Source organism: Lipotes vexillifer, unplaced genomic scaffold (genome assembly GCF_000442215.2).
Source record: "Lipotes vexillifer unplaced genomic scaffold, Lipotes_vexillifer_v1.1 scaffold883, whole genome shotgun sequence".
Classification (NCBI taxonomy): Eukaryota; Metazoa; Chordata; class Mammalia; order Artiodactyla; family Lipotidae; genus Lipotes; species Lipotes vexillifer.
Window position 1 is genome coordinate 110,983 of NW_006789567.1, and position 17,089 is coordinate 128,071.

The 17,089-nt window shown below is 43.6% G+C and overlaps 1 protein-coding gene across 1 annotated transcript in view; it reads right to left on the reverse strand.

Moving 5' to 3' along the window:
• KCNK10 (potassium two pore domain channel subfamily K member 10) overlaps window positions 1-17,089 on the reverse strand; it is a 140,925-nt gene that overhangs the window by 51,906 nt on the left and 71,930 nt on the right. The window lies entirely within an intron of this gene.

The window sequence follows — 17,089 nt, forward strand, 5'->3', positions numbered from 1 at the left end:
TTGTGTTAGTTTCAGGTGTACAGCAAAGTGATTTAGTTATTGTTTTTCAGATTATATTCCATTATAGGTTATTACAAGATACTGAATATAGTTCCCTGTGCTGAATCCTTGTGCTTCTCTATTTTATGTATAGTAGTTTGTATCTGTTAACCCCATACTCCTAATTTGTACCTCCCTCCCTCTCTCTCCCCTTTGGTAACTGTAAGTTTGTGTTCTGTGTCTGTGAGTCTATTTCTGTCTTGTATATAGACTCATTTGTACTATCCTTAGATTCCACATATAAATGATATCGTGTAGTATTTGTCTTTCTCTGTCTGAGTTACCTCGCTAAATATAATATTTTCTAGGTCTATCCAGAAATGTAACCTTAATCAACCAGTCTGGAATTGTCTGGTCAGCACCAGTGAGGCAGCCTGTCTCATGGACCTGCTCCATCCCCCAGAGGAAAAGAGGCAATGTGCATGCTAAAACCCCTGCTATTCTTTCCCCCCTCTACCCCCAAAGAAGATGTCCTGACCTAAAAAATAATCCTTTCTTTTCTTTTGATAATAGCTCCTTTGCCCCACTCTCTTCCTATAAAAACCTTCCATTTTGTACAACCCCTGGGAAGACCCCTCTAGCTGCTATATGGGATGGTGCCTGATTCATAAATCATTGAATAAAGCCCATTAGATCTTCAAATCTACTCAGTTGAATTTTGGTTATTGTTTCAACTTTTTGGCCTCGCCGTGTGGCACGCGGGATCTTAGTTCCCCGACCAGGGATGGAACCCACGCTCCCTGCAGTGGAAACGCCAAGTCTTAACCACTGGATCACCAGGGAAGTCCCTGAATTTTGTTTTTTAACACTATTCATCCACTTGTTAAAATTAGAAAATTCGTTTTAAATTGGGGGAAAAATCCATATATAGTATGTTTCCATTTATGTAAAATTTGCAGGCATAGGATTTACCCAATCCTGGCAGAAGTTATGCAAAACGCATACATCTTGTTGTGCATATACATAGAAAGATGTCTAAAAGGACTGGCACCCAAAGTGGTCACTCCCGGGAGGCAGGGTTTCAGTTCCTTTTCACTCTCCTTTTTTCTGTTTTGTTGGAATGTTTTACACTGAGCTTGTTTCAGGAGTTAAGAGCTTGGGGTCCTGGGTCAGACTGTCATGGTTCTGCTCGTTAATCACCTCAGACACTTGGGCAAGTTATTATTATTTTTTTAATGTATCTTTTTTTTTTTTACATCTTTATTGGAGTATAATTGCTTTACAATGGTGTGTTAGTTTCTGCTTTATAACAAAGTGAATCAGTTATACATATACATATGTTCCCATATCTCTTCCCTCTTGCGTCTCCCTCCCTCCCACCCTCCCTATCCCACTCCTCTAGGTGGTCACAAAGCACCGAGCTGATCTCCCTGTGCTATGCGGCTGCTTCCCACGAGCTATCTATTTTATGTTTGGTAGTGTATATATGGACTTCAGGACATGGGGAGGGGGAAGGGTAAACTATGACAAAGCGAGAGAGTGGGCAAGTTATTTTAACCTCTCTAAGCCCAAATTTCCTCATTTGCAAACTGGGGATAACAATGCCTTCCCCCACAGAGTCGTTGTGAAGATTAAATGAGATGATTCATGTAATACGCTTAGCCCAATGCCCAGCACTCTGTCAGGGTTTAACAAATAGTTGACAATTTTGTGACTGTCATTTCACTGTCCCCCAACACACACACACACACACACACACACACACACACACACACACACACACGGCTCCTTTTAAAAATAAATAACAATGACTCCTCACTGGCTACGTACCAAATTTGGAATTCCATACACCTTAAAATTCCCAGTGACTTGGCCACATCGATGCTCCAACCTCATCTCACACTATACTATAAAAGCCTCCAGCCCTGGGCAGGAAATTCTATGAGACATCCCCTCATACTTCTGGAACTTTGCTTTGCCCTCCCACAAAGGTGCTCACCCTTCAGGGTCTAATCTGGGCCCCATTTCTTCCAGGAGGTTCAGTTTGTACCTTGTAGCCTCCACAAAATGCCTCCATCCCAGGACTTACGCTTCTGCACCCATACATTTAATGGGCTTTTGATCACACACTCCCTTGCTGGAAATCCTTCCCTACTCTCAGCATGCACAGAATCAGGTGGAAAATTCCTCAGCAGCCCTTCCTGAGCTCACCCTGCCAAACTCCTTCACGCCAGGGGAGAGGGTAGGAAGAGATTTCAATCAGGTGAGCTGTGGTGAGGAAGGTAAGGGCTTCAGACGGAGGTGACAGAAATATGAGCTACTTCTAAAGTCTCCATTCCCTGGACAAAATTGTAATAACCCCATGTGAACATTGCCAGACACAAATATTGCAATGCGATTATATGCATCCTAAATAATGCCCATAAAGCTCTGTTAAAACAAGCAGACAGGGACTTCTCCGGTGGCTTAGTGGTTGAGGGTCCGCCTGCCGATGCAGGGGACATGGGTTCGTGCCCCGGTCCGGGAGGTTCCCACATGCCGCGGAGCGGCTGGGCCCGTGAGCCATGGCCGCTGAGCCTGCGCGTCCGGAGCTTGTGCTCCGCAGCGGGAGAGGCCACGGCAGTGAGAGGCCCGCGTACCGCAAAAAACAACAACAACAAAGAAAAACAAGAAGACAGTGGTTGCCATAAGTTAGATTACAGATGAAAAAGTCAATCATTGTTAGTAACATTTTGCCTTCACTGATCTGAGATATTTCAAACTCTTTAGACCAGGGATCAACCCTTTTCCAGAAAAGGTCGGACAGTAATTGTGGGCCACATATGGTTTCTGTTGCAAACCCCCTAGACAACTTACTGGACAAAAGAAAAAATCTCTTTTAAGTCTTTAGTTTATTCTTTCCTGACTCTAAGAACATGAAATATTATACTGGCCACTGTTTCTAACATAAACCCTGGCACCCCAGAATTTCAAATCCAGCTGCATGGGATGTGTCTTTGCCTGTGGTTTAAATCGGCCTAATCTATAAGGATCACTTATTCATCGGGGGCTATGCAATTCTCTGCTTTAGAGAAAAGACAGATGCCAAGTCCTTTCTGCTGGTAAAATACCCATTGTCACTATACCTTGAGCGCCATCAGACCAAGCCACAGGCCTTAACTAGTGTTTATAGCCTCATAGTCTATTCAGCTCTGATGGGACCACCTGGAAATAATACCTCAGGGACAGCTCCAGGCCCCAGTAGCTTAGGTAGCCACAGATCACACCATCAATACCTAATATTTACAACTTCTATGAAGCTGCAAAAAGAGTTTGGGTTCAATCAGGTCTCACTGTGCTGAGAATTACACATAAATATCCTAAGCAGACCAAGTGCTGCGTATAAAAATACAGATTTGCGGCAAAGACAGGCAGGGATAATTATTTGCTTCATCAAAAAATCCAAAGTAAGATTCCTTTTCAAGTTTCTTTTCTTTGAATTATGCAATTTATAAATATTTAATGTTTACATATGTAACCCTGAAGGAAAGTGTCTATCGGTTGAAAGGAAAGGAAATTAACATTTGTTGAGTGTCTACATTGAGGCAGGTGTTTTAGAAGTGTTCTTCCATTTTATCCCTTCCACAACTTGTGTGTTATTCAATTTTATCCTTTCTACAACTTGTAAGAACTTTACGGAATATTATCGCTCTTTCGAGATAAGCAAACAGGCTCAGGAAAGTTAAGGAACTTGCCCGAGGTCACACAGCCAGGAAGTGGAGAAGCCAGAATTCAAGTCTTGACTGGCCCAAAGCCATGGTTTTGCCCTTTCCTCTGCATATGGTACCCAGAACACACTCATCCTCCCCCACCCTGTGCTCACCTCCAGAGAGAGATGAGGGAGAAGTCTTGTCATTGTCCAAGAATTTAGACAGAAGGGACCTCACAAGCGATCATTTCTAATCAGACTACTTCCTTGAACATAGCAACGGGGGCACCAAACTTTATCTGGCTGCTGGAGCTGGTGAGAGCTTAATAGCTCAGCCTTAAATTTTAAATTAAAAATAAATAAATAAAAATGGAGAAAGGTTGATTTTATAGCCTGAAAGGGAGGGAACAGAGAAAAGAGAGAGAAAGCCCCAAAAAAAGAAGAGAGGAAAGCAAAAGAGACAAAGTGTCAGCTGAGCTCAGTTACAGCAATGCCCAAGACTTCTGAAAAGCAGGTCCATCTAGTACCCAGTTTTAACTTGCTTCATAGGCAGTGAGAGGCCCGCGTACCGCAAAAAACAACAACAACAAAGAAAAACAAGAAGACAGTGGTTGCCATAAGTTAGATTACAGATGAAAAAGTCAATCATTGTTAGTAACATTTTGCCTTCACTGATCTGAGATATTTCAAACTCTTTAGACCAGGGATCAACCCTTTTCCAGAAAAGGTCGGACAGTAATTGTGGGCCACATATGGTTTCTGTTGCAAACCCCCTAGACAACTTACTGGACAAAAGAAAAAATCTCTTTTAAGTCTTTAGTTTATTCTTTCCTGACTCTAAGAACATGAAATATTATACTGGCCACTGTTTCTAACATAAACCCTGGCACCCCAGAATTTCAAATCCAGCTGCATGGGATGTGTCTTTGCCTGTGGTTTAAATCGGCCTAATCTATAAGGATCACTTATTCATCGGGGGCTATGCAATTCTCTGCTTTAGAGAAAAGACAGATGCCAAGTCCTTTCTGCTGGTAAAATACCCATTGTCACTATACCTTGAGCGCCATCAGACCAAGCCACAGGCCTTAACTAGTGTTTATAGCCTCATAGTCTATTCAGCTCTGATGGGACCACCTGGAAATAATACCTCAGGGACAGCTCCAGGCCCCAGTAGCTTAGGTAGCCACAGATCACACCATCAATACCTAATATTTACAACTTCTATGAAGCTGCAAAAAGAGTTTGGGTTCAATCAGGTCTCACTGTGCTGAGAATTACACATAAATATCCTAAGCAGACCAAGTGCTGCGTATAAAAATACAGATTTGCGGCAAAGACAGGCAGGGATAATTATTTGCTTCATCAAAAAATCCAAAGTAAGATTCCTTTTCAAGTTTCTTTTCTTTGAATTATGCAATTTATAAATATTTAATGTTTACATATGTAACCCTGAAGGAAAGTGTCTATCGGTTGAAAGGAAAGGAAATTAACATTTGTTGAGTGTCTACATTGAGGCAGGTGTTTTAGAAGTGTTCTTCCATTTTATCCCTTCCACAACTTGTGTGTTATTCAATTTTATCCTTTCTACAACTTGTAAGAACTTTACGGAATATTATCGCTCTTTCGAGATAAGCAAACAGGCTCAGGAAAGTTAAGGAACTTGCCCGAGGTCACACAGCCAGGAAGTGGAGAAGCCAGAATTCAAGTCTTGACTGGCCCAAAGCCATGGTTTTGCCCTTTCCTCTGCATATGGTACCCAGAACACACTCATCCTCCCCCACCCTGTGCTCACCTCCAGAGAGAGATGAGGGAGAAGTCTTGTCATTGTCCAAGAATTTAGACAGAAGGGACCTCACAAGCGATCATTTCTAATCAGACTACTTCCTTGAACATAGCAACGGGGGCACCAAACTTTATCTGGCTGCTGGAGCTGGTGAGAGCTTAATAGCTCAGCCTTAAATTTTAAATTAAAAATAAATAAATAAAAATGGAGAAAGGTTGATTTTATAGCCTGAAAGGGAGGGAACAGAGAAAAGAGAGAGAAAGCCCCAAAAAAAGAAGAGAGGAAAGCAAAAGAGACAAAGTGTCAGCTGAGCTCAGTTACAGCAATGCCCAAGACTTCTGAAAAGCAGGTCCATCTAGTACCCAGTTTTAACTTGCTTCATATGTGTGATATAAATTCCTCTCTCGCTCCCCCAAATCTTCAGTAAAGTGGGCTACACAAGCAAATGCCCTGCGGAAGTGGTTTTAAATATAAGGATTGTTATGGGCACTGTGGGCCAGAATGTGTTTTAAAACCGGAAGTAAGAAGGAGAAAAATAAGGCCTCTCACAAGTCATCAACCTCTTGGTAAGACTTTAGAGGATCCCCAACCCCAGGAATAAGGTTTGATTCTATCTAGATCATATACATCAGAAAGACTCCAGCAAACAAGCAGAATTAAAATGAATTAACAAACTCAGGTTACATACCTACAGGGGAAACCCAGTATAAATGGACTGTTATCACTTGAACCAACAGCATCATTTTTAACTCAATAGTTCTGATTGAATTCATACTTCTAACATTATTAATTTTCTAAAGTATTTTCTAATAATCTTAACTGTTTGAACTCAAGTAAAGCCTTTTAAAATTAAATGCATTTGCTTTTAAGTTTGTTTGTTTTTCTTTCTCTCCATTCAGGCTGCAAAAGTGAACATAAGCCAGCCCATTAGAAGTGTCCAAGCACGTAGATAATGAAATGACGAAACTGAGCCATGTACAGTCTGGCTTAAAGGATCAGTTATAGGGTAGAGGTTCAACCAACATCAGCATCATTTTAAGCCACAATCTCAGACTTAATGAGCATCACGTGTTCAGTTACAAGATCAACCACTAGCAAGTTCAGAGAGGTCTTCTGAGGATCAAAAAGGAAAAAATTAAACTACATGTCATGTGAGAGTTTCAAGCTTCAGGAAAAACATACTATAGATAAGAGGGTCCCATCTGAAAATTTAATTCCACCCCTTTTTGAATTTCCTTTTTAGCATGTCAGTTAGAACTTCCAGTTCCTACCCAGTAAACGATTCATAAATGAATGTTTCAATCAATAAGAAATGAGTGGGGCTTCCCTGGTGGTGCAGTGGTTAAGAATCCACCTGCCAATGCAGGGGACATGGGTTCGAGCCCTGGTCCTGGAAGATCCCACATGCCACGGAGCAACTAAGCCCGTGCGCCACAACTACTGAGCCTGAGCTCTAGAGTCCGCGAGCCACAACTACTGAGCCTGAGTTCTGCAACTTCTGAAGCCCGTGCGCCTAGAGCCCGTGTTCCGCAACAAGAGAAGCCACCGCAGGGAGAAGCCCGCGCACCGCAAAGAAGAGCAGCCCCTGCTCACTGCAGCTAGAGAAAAGCCCACATGCAGCAATGAAGACCCAATGCAGCCAAAATAAATTAATTAATTAAATAAATACATTTAAAAAATAAAAGATTGCTTTAAAAAAAAATAAGAAATGAGTGAACAAACGAAAGTAATAAATGTAGGCACATGGTCTTCCCAGAGGTGTGAGAGGAAAGCAATTTATTTCTTTGTAATACAGACAAACATAAGAAAGTAGTCCAACACAAAGAAATATAACGATTGTCCTATTTTTTAAAAAATAAAGAAGGAGGAGGAAGAGTTGGTGACAGTGGTAAGGTCTAAAAGAATCTGCTTCTAACTTACTTACAAAACAGACACAGAATCACAGATCTCGAAATCAAACTTATGGTTACCAAAGGGGAAACATAGGGGAAAGAGATAAATGAGGAGATTGGGATTAACGTATACACACTGCTATATATAAAATAGAAAACTAACAAGGACCTACTGTATAGCACAGAGAACTATATTTGACATTCTGTAATAACTGATATGGAAAAAGAATCTGAAAAAAAATGGAGATATATATATACATATATATATATATGTATATATATCTGATTCACTTCGCTGTACCCCTGAAACTAACACAACATTGTAAATCAACTATACTCCAATAAAAATAAATTTAAACATCTGTTTCTCACAGAGAGTAGAATGGAGATTGCCAGGGGCTAGAGGGTGGGGAGGGCAGATATTGGTCAAAGGGTACAAACTTCCAGTTATAAGATGAATACGTTCTGGGGATCTAACGTATAGTTAGCATGGTGATTTCAGTTACTAATACTGTATTATATACTTGAAGTTACTGAGAGAATAAATCTTAGATGTTATCACCACAAAAAAAGAAATGGTAATTATACGACATGATGGAGATGTTAGCTAATGCTATGCTGGTCATCATTTTGTAATAAATAAGTATATCAAATCAATACGTTGTACACCTTAAACCTCCCCAATGTTATATGTCAATGATATCTCAGTAAAACTGGAAAATAAATAAATAAAAGAATCTCTTTTCTTCCTGCTTCCTCTATCCTCCTTCCTTCCCTGCATTAGGACCACCAGAAAGGTATAACAGAGAAACTGCAGCCTCTCCCAAAATGAGAAGGGGATAAAGAGCCCTCAGAGATCCCCCCACCAAATTCCCCTGGTGCTGTCATCCCATGCAGCAATGCTGGGTTGCATAAATCACTGTTCCGGGCAGCACAAGATACCATCATGAGAGTTAGCGCTACTCTGGGATGAATGACGGTGCACAGGGGACCACTAACTGTCTGTGGCTTTTCTCCTATGATCTGTGTACTTGGTGAGACAATCTGTTTCTCTGTTTCCTCATATGGCACCCAAAAGGAAGACAAACAAAGGTGGAGAGGTGATCACTCAGCTTGTCTGAGACTGAAGAATGCAGCCGATTGGCACCATATACACGGACGCTAATAACCATGGCGATGGTTTGATTTACTGTCCAAACCAGGACACTTGCAGAGGGAAAAGGGCCTTGTTCATGATTATGCTTGGACTGCAGGACAGGCATAAGACAGGACGTATGATCCTTGTACTAACAGCTCACACTACGGGAACAAAGGGAAATGACCTCATCTGAGGGCACAAAGGTGGCTCTAGGTCTACCACGTTCTTAATCTCGAGAGGGCACAGTCAGCAAAAGGATTTATGAAGGAGATATTTAGCCAGGGGTCGAGGCAAGAGGAGGGGGTCATGGTGGAAAGTGGCTTCATAAATGCATTCAAAGCGGGCATACTTTCAGCCATTAATGGACAGAAGGAAAGCCACAACCCCTGGGAGACAGAGAAGGGCAACTGGCAGACCACATTCATTACAACTCACAAATGCCCCTAATGACTCAAAACCCTGACAACAGGGTAGCAGCATCCTTCCACCGCCTCACACATTTGCTGCGGAAGGGCCTCAGGTGAGAAGTGGAAGTATGATATTAATTTGTTCGCCGCGGTTGCTTTTTATTTCTCCTGCTTCAGGAGCATTTCACATATAAATATTTCACAGCAGCAGAAGTGACCGTGCTGGGGCTGGGGGCAGGGGGCGGGGCTCCTTCACGTCCAAGTGCAAAGCCACATCATATACATACTTCAGACAACAGTGGGAGGGCATCAGAGAGGAAACCTGGAGCCACCCCCAGCAAGGCACTTCTTGATTCCAAGAAGTCTTCACTTCAGTACAGAAAGAGAGTATAAGCACCTCATATTTTCCTATTGCAACAGAGAAAGTTCATGGATAAAGTGCAAATGTCTAGCCTGTGCAAGGTGCTCAGCTTCTCTGAGCCTCAGTTTTCTCATCTATAAAATGAGGTACCCTTCCTTGCAGGGTTGCTGTCAGATTTTTTTTTTAATGTATACATGACTTCAGGCAGCGTGCCTTGTCATTTCATATGTGATGAAGTTAAAAATAACAGGGATCCTGAGTACTTACCAGTGCATAGATTAACTCAGTTAACCCTCGTGGTGACCTATGAGATGGGCATCCCCATGGGACACAAGAGACGGATTAGGGCGTACCTTGCCACATCTAGTGCCCAGCAAAGCTAGCAAGTGGATACTCTTTGCATTGTCAACAGGAAGATCATCGTCCTAAATGCTAGAAAGGCAGCTTCTCTCTGTGTTCTTCTTTCTCCCCATCTCAGACCTCTTAGCCCAGCTCCCTGCCTCTGGAGAGCAGGCTGGCTCCCCTCTAGGCTGGGACACCCCTAGTGTCTACAAGAGGTCAAGGGAGAGGGGGACTGATGTGCACAAGTCCTCACCTCCCACCCAGGCAGATGGCCAGTGTGGCAGTCAGGCCTGTGCTGGCCCGAGTGGACCGGCCAGTCTAACAGACTCACTACCACAGAGTCTCCCACAAATAAACGCTCACAAAATCCAGGCCAGGCCATAAAAAGGCAAGGAGAGAGGCACCTTCAGTGCCATGGGGGATATGGTGATGGTTTATTTTCCTGCTGCCCTAAGTATCTAATTGTGTGCAAATATTAGCCTTTCCTCTGTCCGGGGGATTCAGGCATCAGGCTTTCATCGGTGCTTTACGACCTGGTTATAAATGTAAAGTGAAGGTCACCTGCAGATTGGACAGCGTGAGTGGAGAATTTGTTTGAAGAATAAGATAGAGAAACCCAAGATGAGCTAGATGGCACATCCAGAGCCTATGGTCTGAGGAGGCTAGCTTTCCTTGCTACCACTAGTTAATTCTTTGGGGAGAAAATGTTCTAAAACTCAGTTCCTTAGCACCTGGCTATACACTAATGACTAATGTAGCCAAACATTGCCATATGGGACCAAGCCATATTGGCAGGAGACCTTCTACCTTCCAAACTGTGCCTTACGATGTAGAATTCGTTTTTTCTGTCTCTTTGACTACATGGAAGGATGAAGTAAGAGACATTTTAACGCATCAAGTCCACTAAGGAAGCAGAGAGATATGTGTGTGCTCTGATAGGATCAATAAACTTTCAGAGTAACTAACTGTCATCCTTTCATCTCAGGTTGGACTCAGCCTCTACAGGTCGAAAAACAAATCTGCCAAGTGATGATGAAAAATCACCTTGGTCCTGAGGAGAATGCTAGATGTATGCACTGCTCTCTCTGCACTTGAGATCATTCCTATCAAAGATGAGTCTATCCAATTTCTGGGGAAAAAAATTTTTTTTTTACTGGGCTACAAAAGCAGCTCCAGGAATTCTGATTCACTGCCGTATGAGCTAAACCCAAGATGACTATTCCTTCCATCGTCACTGCATTGGAGAGAGCTTGAAATTTAACAGATGATGCTTCTGCTATCTTGTTTTCATTGTAGCTTTTCATTTGGACTCTTTCTTACTTTTGAGTGCTGGATATTAATCGCAAATTAATATTTCATTTCCTACGCCCCTTAGAAAATGTATCAGCACCTTCTACCAGCACCTCAGCTCTCTCTCCAGTTTGCAAACCTTTTTTCTAAGGCTCATCTGTTATGTCACTTTCTTCCACCTGAAAAAGGACAATATAGGGAAGTAGGAATTTGTACATCTGATCCTCATTTTTCAAAGAACAAAAGGTTAAACCCTCCCTTCCTCAGTAAGGCTAACCCTCATCCACGAGCTTTCCGTCTCTTCCGCCCATTTCTACCAAGAATGAAGGGAAAATACATGTTCTCAATAGATACGGATAAGCGACTCTCAACTGCAGACCTGAATGATACATCGTGTACTGTGGTTTTAAATAGAATCTATTGGCCCAGTTCAACACCTTATGTGAAGATGCAAAGCCATGTCCCTCTAGAGCACAACCAACAGATAATTATTATTCTCTGTAGTCTTCTCACAGGAGAATGAAGGTCCTTCTGGGGGTCCCACAGGTTGAGTCAGAGACTCCTGCTCCGTGAATAAGGGCTGAGTGTTTCCTTGTCTTCTGGCACCAGTCACACTGGACTTTAACTACCCAAGCCATGTCGGTCTACCCCAGCAGGAGTAAAGCATCTTGGTGAAAAAGCGTGGGTTCTGGAGCCAGGCTGCCTGTGTCCAGAGCCCAGTTCTACCTGTCACCTAAGCTTGGGCAAACTATCTAACTTCTCTGTTCCCCAGCTGCTTACCCTTACCTCGAAGGATCATTGTAAAGACTAAATAACATAATAAACATGAAGCATTTAGAGCAGTGCCTAGTCAGTAAATACCGTGTAAGTGAGCTACTGAGACAATGGATTCTGGAGGACAGGAAGTAGACATCTTGCATCATTTTTTATTTTATTTTTCTAATCATCAGTCTAACCCAGCACCTGCTTCATGACAGGCATTCAGCAAACATTAGTTATTAAAATGAATACAACTGATTATGAGTAATGAAAATAATTGTACGAGCCACACACCACCAAAACCTTGTTAAATGAACGAGTCACAGATGTAGAAAACAAACGTATGGTTACCAAGGGGGAAAATGTGGGGGAAGGGATAAATTGGGAGATTGGGATTGACATATACACACTACTATATATAAAATAAGTAACTAATAAGGACCTACTGTATAGCATAGGGAACTCTACTCAATACTCTAATGGCCTATATGGGAAAAGAATCTAAAAAAGACTGGATATATGTATATGTATAACTGATTCACTTTGCTGTACACCTGAAACTAACACAACATTGTGAATCAACTATACTCCAATAAAAATTTTAAAAATAAAAAAATAAATCTTGTTAAATGAGATTTTCGCTTCACCTTCAATGAGGAGCAAACACATGCACATTTGTAGATAAATGCGGACACCGACACCGTAGCATTCATTTCTGGATTTTGTTTTATTTTTATGAGGGTTTTTTAAGAACACTGACTTCTCATTTGCAAATTCATTTTTCTAGTGTCATATGCCAATTGCCATTAGCTCTTTAATTTCTGGCTTAAAAGCTTTAGATCTTCTTCCCTAAACAGTGATGGAATCAACAACCCCAGGGATTAAAAACAATAATAATAATGAAGTGTAAGCCTGTAGCGACAGGCCAGCGGCTGCAAGCCCGACCTTGCACACATTGAACAATCTTCTGCATGACCACTTCGCTGAAGAAAGGGCAGTGCCTCTGATTTCAGGGCAACAGCCAGGGGAGTTGCTTCAACTTGCCAGAGCTGCATCTTTGGGCACAAAGATGCCAATCCTGCGCTCACCAGAGGTCACCTGCTGCCTCGGCTGCGGTCCAAACTTCCTGCACAAAAGGCTGCTTGGAGGAAGGGAGGGTTCAGGGCAGGGAAGGAGAAGGCTCATCTGGCTTTGCACGCACTCACAGCAAGGATTTCCACTGGCTGCTGAACGGATGTCTCAGGCGCCATCCTTTCCTTAAAATCATTACGTTCTTAAATAAGTAAAACTTTGGGGCTATGGACACCAAGGGAGTCTGCTCATGCATAAAGAACACGGAAGAAGTACTCTTGACAACCAGACCGAGAGGAAAGGTCTCCTAGAACACAAACAAAATCACTTTCTGCTTTGCTTCCGTGAAGGTTCTAAATGAAAGGGGAGTTCCCTGGCAGTCCAGTGGTTAGGACTCGGCACTTTCACTGCCAGGGCCTGGGTTCAATCCCTGGTCAGGGAACTAAAATCCTGCAAGCCTCAGGCGCAGCCAAAATAAAATAAAATAAATAAACGCAGGGCTCTTGGTCTTCAAAACAGATATACAAGCACCATTCATTCATTTCTCAAACTGTAAGCAACTTCTATGGGCCAGCCACTGTTCCAGGCATCAGGGATATAAGGAAAAAAGACACAGACTCAACCTCAAAAAGCTCACAATCCAGAAAGAGACAGGTGAGAAAATGATGACTAGCTAAGAGAGTCTAATAAGCATAGAGGCAAATGTGAGTGTTTGATGCTACCAGGAGGGCCCACGAAGGCTTCTTCTAGGCCTTGAGTTTTGGCACCTCTGAGGATAAATCAGTTCAGAAATCCAGAGCATAACACTTAGCAAAGTGCCATAGTTGGCATTCCATGAATGTTTAGCTGATGAATGGATGAATGCATGACTAAAACCCAGCTCATAACTACCACTGCTATACTCTGGGTTTCTGAGGGACCAAAATGGCAATGGACTGACTGATCGGGTCATGTCACCCCGCTGCTTGAAACAGCCAGAGCTTCCCAGTGCTCTTAGGATAAAATCCAGCATCAGGCCCTGCAGGGTGTTGCCCCTGCCTGTCTCCAACCTAAATGCCTACCACTCTCCCCTTGTTAATGGACCTCCAGCCACCTACACTCCCCTTCTGTCAAGTTCCCAGACATCCCGACTTACTTCCACCCACAGGGGCCTAACAGCTCCCTCCGCCCAGAACCCCTGTCCTACTAATCAGGTCTGTTCACGTGCCTCACAGCTCTAGTTCCCCCACCCCTTTGCAGCATTCACCTGGTTTTATTCACACTTATTTCTGTGATTATATGCATAAGGTTTGCCTCTCCCACTACCAATCAGTAGGGTGACCATATAATTTATCTTTCAAACCACGTTTGAGAGGAAAAGGGCCACTGTTCACAAATATTCCAGATCCACAAAAGCTGGGATGTTTGCCCATCCTAGCTATAACATTCTAAGAGGTCGGGGACCATGTCTGCCTTTTATTCACCATCATGGCCCCAGTACTTAGCATTGAGTAAATCAATAAATTTGTCAAATTAATAAACGAATGAGGGAGTGAGTAAGCAGGTGAGTGAGTGAGTGATTTGGGGTTTGGCAGAAGACAATGGTAAATGTCACAACCTTGGGGAATGTTCATGGGTCATGCAAATTAACCAACATCTCCTGCTTGTGGGGAGAAAGCTTGACAGCTCAAGATCTCTGGCCTTCCCTTTATCTGCAGAATAGCAGCTTCGGTCACCATGACAACATCAAAGGTCCATGCCCAGGACCACAGCGTTGTACCGAGTCCTCTCCTGCAGCCGCCCATATCTCAGATTAACTCCTCCGCCACCAGTGAAGTGAGTCACTATACCAGAGGCCCACAGTTCAGCACCTGGCCCTGGCACGGATGCTCTCCATATGCTGGAAGGGTTAAAAATCCAGGAGAGAAGGAGAACGGGATCTGTGTCAGAAAGCAAGCACTGACTCTCAGGAAGGAGCTTTCCCATCCCATGGTTTAAGTGGATTTTCCCTTAGGAGGAATTTGTCCCGATACAATTACACACACTCCAGCCCCATTGTGTCGAGCCAGGGATAGAGCCTGATGAAGAGACCAAGGGCTCTGGAGTTGGAAAATCCAGATTCCAGGCCCACTTTTGCCACTAGCTGGTTGCGAGGACTTAACCAGGACACCTAGCCTTGGTAAACGGGGACAGTAACAGCGGCTACCACTTGGAATAATGGGGCGTGAAAATGAGGTTCAGGAACACATGTAAACTGCCTGGCCCCAAGCCTGCACACAGTCAGGACTTAATCAGTGGTGTCAAACAGTATCCACCAAATACATCTTGAGGCCACAGTACTGAGCAAAGGATCCAAGACTCTAACCATTTATTAGCAAAGGATAAAAATCCCTAAGCGATCATACAGTGAAAACCAGTGGCAAAGATCCTACCCATCAACATAAAAAGTCACAACCTGAAAAATGACCACTACAGACCCTCATCCACGCAGGCTGAAGCATTCTTCCCTCCCCAGCCAGTCAGTGAAGCCTCATGATTTTATCCCTTGACGGTTACAGAGGTTGAATGTTTTACTGCTTTCTCCAAGATGAGTCATGTGGGAAGTTTCTAAAACAACTGCACTGGGGGCAGGGAAGGAAGCAATTGTGGCCTGTGAGAGCATGGAGGGTAAAGGAGTTCTTGGGATGGAGTGACTGTCTAATTGAGTTGATGGAAACTGCGACTTCATAAACCTATTCAGGGGCTTCCCTGGTGGCACAGTGGTTGAGAGTCCGCCCGCCGATGCAGGGGACGCGGGTTCGTGCCCCGGTCCGGGAGGATCCCACATGCCACGGAGCGGCTGGGCCCGTGAGCCATAGCCGCTGAGCCTGCGCTTCCAGAGCCTGTGCTCCGCAACGGGAGAGGCCACAACAGTGAGAGGCCAGCGTACCAAAAAAAAAAAAAAAAAACAAACAAACAAACAAACCTATTCAATGTATTGGTTTGGCCAAAGAGGTTTGTTGGGATTTTTCCATAAGATGTTTGGAGAAGAAAGCTGGACAGGGGGAAATAGTGTTTCCTAAATGCCAACTCTATGCCAGGCATTCTGCTGACCCCTTTACGTGGGTTAACTCACTCCCTCCTCCGATTATTCCGAATAAAGAGGGACTGCACCATCCCCATCATAGGAAAAGCAGCCTTAGGTTTAATAGTGTTAAAGACCAAGTCTATCTGACTCCAATGCCCATGCTCTTTCCCCTCCTTGACACCCCCTTCTTTGAAAACACAACAGTCCATATTTAGAGTGCTATGGTACCGTGTCAGCCCACATTTCCCTAAAAATGTCTCTTTCTCCCTCCAATCTTTTCCTTGGGGTAAAACCTTTAAGAAAAGGCTCAGACGTAGTGTAGGGTGTACTGACCGTTGACACAAGTGAGCAGTCTAGCACAGTGCTTAGACGTATGGGCTCTGGAGTCTGGCATCCCAAGGCTCAAATCCCAGTTTAACCACCTATCAGCTGTGTGGCCTTGGGCAAATTACTTAATTTCTTAGAATTTATTTGTTCATCCATGAAATTGAATGATGACAATAGATCCTACCTGTAGGTTTGTTGCAGGGGTTAAATGAATTAAAGGATTGAAGCACTTAGAACATGCCTAGAGGAATGTAAACAACCAATGAGTGGTAGCCATTTTTTCTTATTACAACAGCTCTGCAGGAAATTTCCCTATTACTGTCATCTGCAGACTCTCTCACGGAGTCTCAAGGGTAAGATTCCAGAGATGAATGGGTCTTCTGTGTCCTCTGTGGACTGAACTGCTGAAGCCCAGCTCCCATTAATCAGCCTGCCCCAGGGCACCACACTAGAAGATGGACGTGCCTCACTGAGGGATAAATAGCAATCAGGCCCAGAGGATGCAGGCCCTTTCACTCAGTCACACTCTCGAGTCACTGGTCATCCCATTGTCTGGGTGACCCACTCCTTGGGGCTGCCTGAGCCTTCTGGGTCCCTGAGGTTCTCCAATACGTGTTTCAAACCACACAGAGGAACAGTCAGGGTGAACAGAGATCATGGAGCCAGTCCCGGTATCTACTTAATAGATCTGAGGCCAAGTTGTCCTCATCAAAGCTGGGATGATTATCTAGGTGGCAGGGTAAGCCCTCTAAATGACACAGAAAACTGCTAGGTTACTTCCCTGGGCTCAAGCCACATCAACACAGCAAATGTTAGCAACCCAACTCAGCACTCAGGGGAGTCATTTCTGCGAAGGGGACTTTACACTTTAACAGTCGAAGCAAATCAAATTTAGGATTTGAAGCCCCAAAATGCATTTCAGGAGTTTTCTTCTCTTTTCCCTTAGCAGAACCCCAGGATGTGCATAATTTAGAGGCTTTCTACTCCCCACAGCATATCCTGCTGA